This window comes from Amphiura filiformis, chromosome 6, assembly GCF_039555335.1.
Source record: "Amphiura filiformis chromosome 6, Afil_fr2py, whole genome shotgun sequence".
Taxonomy (NCBI): Eukaryota; Metazoa; Echinodermata; class Ophiuroidea; order Amphilepidida; family Amphiuridae; genus Amphiura; species Amphiura filiformis.
Window position 1 is genome coordinate 54714525 of NC_092633.1, and position 5056 is coordinate 54719580.

The following is a 5056-nucleotide window of genomic DNA, read 5'->3' on the forward strand; positions in this document are numbered from 1 at the left end:
CGACACATTTATAAAATTACATTTACAAATACACAGATGGGCCTATCAATGCAGATGGAATAAACAAATTTATGAAGTAAGAATAATATGCTTAAGGGATAAGCCTGTAGGAATAACGACCAAACAAAGAAATTCTTGTTTATGCCGTAATATTGTAGTCTTTCAACACCTTTCACAACTTCAGCTGTGTAACTTACAAAAATTCCCGCTAAAAAGTGGTTCTTTAATTTTAGAAAATACATTAATAATCGCATTGGACTTTTCGTACTGATCGTACTATAGTGACCACCAGCCTATAATGTTCTAATCACACTATAGACTGGGATTACATGTGACGTCATTGCCAGGCAATTGGTCTCTATTGTTCCTTGTCCGGAAATATGCCCACGCAGTCAGGGACCGTGCTTTTAAAACGCCCGCCAGATCACAATAAGGCCATTGAACTGCGTAGTAGCCATACGTACTCACTGAAGTATAACGGTAGCACGTTCCCTTACCGACTCATTATTAATGTGTGGAAAGGGGTCAGGGACGGCATTCTGATCATTCTAATCCTTTCTTTTGAGGTCAATAGATAAAAGAAAGGCCTTGAACACAGGTGTGGAGTTGTAGATAATATTTAATCATCAAAGCTGATGGCATAAGAAATTTCGAGGAGGCAGCGCTTATTATTTCTTGTAAACACAATCTAATGTGGTACTCACTACATGTAGAAGTCCGGGCGGGTCTGCAAATTAGTGCATGAAGCTAGTAAAGATATAGCTTCGTGTTCAGTTTAATCAATTAAAATACTATGGCTGGATATCAAAAAAATCGCGAGGCATTATTTCTTGTTATGGACGACAAGTATTAATTTTTATATTATTATGACAAAATCCAGTCCTTCTCAATTGAATAGGCTCCGAGATTAGACTTTCCTTTCCAAAAATAAATTATATGGCCTAGAGGACATATAGGCTTAATCTAAACCCATATTCGGTATCCAGAAACCTTCACAGTCCGAGCGGCGCTTGCACTCGCATCGCATTAAACTAGACAAAGTTCGCTAAACTGAGGCCTGCTTCAATTGCCAACCTTTATCGAGGGGCGAGTTTGAGGTTTCATAGTCATCTATTACCTATACCATTTTTCACCCCGATGTGGCAGTGATGTCAACGCGTTGTGAACAGCTGTTTCGCTCGCGCATCTATGCGGTGTCTTTAAGCGCGTGCGTATGTACACCAGCGCCATCGAACTCCAGCGAGTGATGCTGCGCCTAATAAAAGTCGTACTGAGACCTTTTTCCCTCTTTCCCACCATGCACTATTCCAGGGGGTATGAGTGTCGCAAAATACATCATCTCCCCGGGGGAGTCATGATGCAGTCATGTCTACAGTAGAATTCATCTCGACCTTTGCAGGACTTAACCCCATTAAAAGCTATTAAACCAAGATAACACTCATTGAAAATGCTCAACTGATTAAATCGGATCTTCTCTGGTTGTGCACAAGTAGCCTACAAGTGTCTGTTTTCATGTGCGATATCACAATAAAGCTGGTATTCATAGCTTCAGTTGGGTAACCGATTATAAAGGAAACGAAAGGAAACAATGGTATGTGTGGCTTTGTTCACGAAATCAGACAATGGCGTGCTTTTTGTAAACCAGCATTCTTGAAAATGAGCAACATAATGATTGTTGACTTAACACGGTTTGGAAATAATTTCTTCATATTTTTGGTGTTATCTGTCGTTTACATGTCCTTCCTAAAACACAAAAGTACGACCTTCTCCAACCACCTTAATTAGCTAAAAATTTAGGACATATTACAAAACTATATTGTCTATAATTTTAGAAGAGTACTTTTAATATTGGCCGGTTATTTTTCACACAGCGACGTTAACTAGGCAATGTACTATTACCTATAACATTAACTAAAACACCAAAGTACGAATATTTCCAAACATCTAAATTAGCTAAAATTTAGGACATGTTAAAAACTATATTTTCTAGAACTTTAGAAGAGTACTTTTAATATTGGCCGGTTATTTTTCACACAGCGACGTTAACTAGTCATATCCCCATACTTATAACGTAGGGCTATTTGTAGAGGTCACGCGTTAATGGGAAAGAGCACTGTGTATTGTGTATAGGAAAACGGACAGTAACTGCAGTATGTACAGAGTTATGTTCATTGCATTCTGGAAAACGGACATTTCGGCTGGTGCCTTCATCACAAAAAAGGAATCCCCGATCATCACGATAATGGCGCGCGATCACGAACACCCGGCAAGCGGCAGAGCGAGCGTTTCAACCAATGACAAGCCTTGATTGTGTCCGTTTGTCTGCAATGCGCGTCACTGTCACATCAGGGTGAAATGGTATTGTACAACGCAAACCAGCCAAATTTGTCATAAGTTTGAATAGCCATTAGAACAACCGTGAATATAGTGTCAGAAAGTCTTACACATCTTAGTATAACCTTGTCGTTAGTGTGATACTGAATGCAGCGCCATATTTGGAATATATTCGTACACGGTGTGGGCAAATAGTTGGTCAAATGTATGCTAAGTAGGCCTAAATCATGAAAATCGCTTAATCTGAATAATACCAACCAGTAACGGACACTGAGACAGCACTACGTTTGAAGTTTGAGGTAAGTAAAGCTTTTCCTTGTTATAAAAATCAAGGAAAAGGCAGTCATTTTTATCACAACGCGATATTTAAAAAAAGTACATTTTGAGAGGGCCTACGCTGGTTCTTTTGATTCTAGTGTAAAATCTGTTCACCACATGCAGTCCGATTTGGTATCTATGGTTTCATCAAAGTCTTGAGAACTCTTTTTGATGGTATGTTGGTTAACAAAAACGATACTGTTAAAAATATCGGTATTTATGCAAGCGACGTATCTATTGTGTAAAATGCATTGAAAATTGTCGGCTAAAGAGGGCATAAATTAAAATCGCGAAGAGTAATAGCAACAATAACTATCTACATTCCAAGCGGAAACGCTTTTCAAAAACATACCACCTTTTTCGGGCAATCGCTGAAACCGAAATAAGAAATTCCAGGCCATCTGTAAAAAAGTGCGTGAGCAGAAATGACCATGAACTTGGGTCACCGAAACAAGTGTTTATATTGGTGTCAGGCCTATCATAGTGATATAACAATTAGCCCCCACGGTTGTTTGATATATATAGAATTGGCTTCATTATTAACTAAATGCAAACTATAGATGGCGCTATTTATCCTAAATCATATTTCTTTATTTGCAAGAGGTAGGTGATTAATACTGCCATTAAAACAGCTGGAATAGGTGAAACAAGCAACAAGGAAATTTTATAAACATATTTTATCAAACAATAAAAGGAATTATTTGTATTAAAAGCTTGAAAGAGTATAATTTCCAGTAACTAAATAGCGCCACCAATTTGTCATTAATAGGCACATTTTATATCCGAAAAAGCTTTAAAAATGCTATAACAGTGAATAAGTTTGTAAAAGAAGGAAATTAAAGTTGCGAATGACTCAAAAGCACCTGTATACATTATCATAATATCGCTTTTAGCTGTTTAAGCCTAAAATTTGGTTGTACATTATGTTTTGTTTGAAAAACTAATAAATGATCCCATCAAACAACCGTGCCCCCAATAATGGCTTTCATTTGAACCGTTATTTGTTAAACTGCGATTTTTACTTTTTGAGAAATCAATGAATGTATCAAAAAACTTTTCGAAAGTCGATATAAAATGGCCTAACAAACCCGTTAAATTGAGAGAGACATATATAAAGGATGTGGTGGATGAGATTTGTCATTAATGTCCTTTGAGAATTCGAAGATCAAGGATGTAATGTTAATATTAGGAAATTGTTAAACTGAATCGTTTCATATAAAAAGGATGAAGATCAAGGATGTAGCGGATAAGATTTGAGATTGATGTTCTGTAAAAACTCAAAGATCAATAATGGGATGTAATGTGAATATTAGGAAACTGTTAAATTGAATCGTTTTATATAAAAAGATGAAGATCAAGGATACAGCGGATGAGATTGTCATTGATGTTCTATAAAAACTCGAAGATCAAGGGAATATTATGACATTGTTGAAAGTGAATTTTATCATATAAAAGGATGAAGATCAAACATGTGACGGATGAGATCGAGATGATCATATATTTGTCATTACTATTCTATAAAAACTTGAAGATCAAGGATGTGATGGGAATATTATGAAATTGTTGAAAGTGAATTGTATCATATAAAAGGATGAAGATCAAGGCTGTGACGGATGAGATTTGTCATTGATGTTCCAAAAACTCGAATATCATAGTATATTAGGAAATTGTATCAAGTGAGTCGTTTCATTTAAAAAAGATGAAGATTTGTCATTGCTGTTCTATACAAACTCGAATATCAAGGATGTGATGGGAATACTATGAAATTGTTGAAGTGAATTTTATCATATAAAAGGATGAAGATCAAGGATGTGACGGATGAAATGATCATTTATTTGTCATTACTATTCTATAAAACCTTGAAGATCAAGGATGTGATGGGAATATTATGAAATTGTTGAAAGTGAATTGTATCATATGAAAGGATGAAGATCAAGCGTGTGACGGATGAGATGTCTCATTGATGTTCTACATACAAGAGCTCGAAGATCAAGGATGTGATGAGAATATTAGGAAATTCTTTAAAGTGAAAAGTATCATATAAAAAGACGAAGATCAAGGATGTGGCGGATGAGATTTGTCATTGAAGTTCCAAAAACTCGAAGATCGTGGATGTAATGTGTATATTAGGAAATTGTTCAAGTGAATCGTTTCTTTCAAAAAAGATGAAGATCAAGGATGTGGCGGATGAGATTTGTTATTGATATTCTGTAAGATCGAGGATTTCACATTTATTTCTTATTGACGTTCTATAAGAGCTCGAAGATCAAGGACGTGATTTGAATATTAGGAAAAGTATCATATAAAAAGACGAAGATCAAGGATGTGGCGGATGAGATTTGTCATTAATGTCCTATAAAAATTCGAAGATCAAGGATGTAATGTGAATATTAGGAAATTGTTA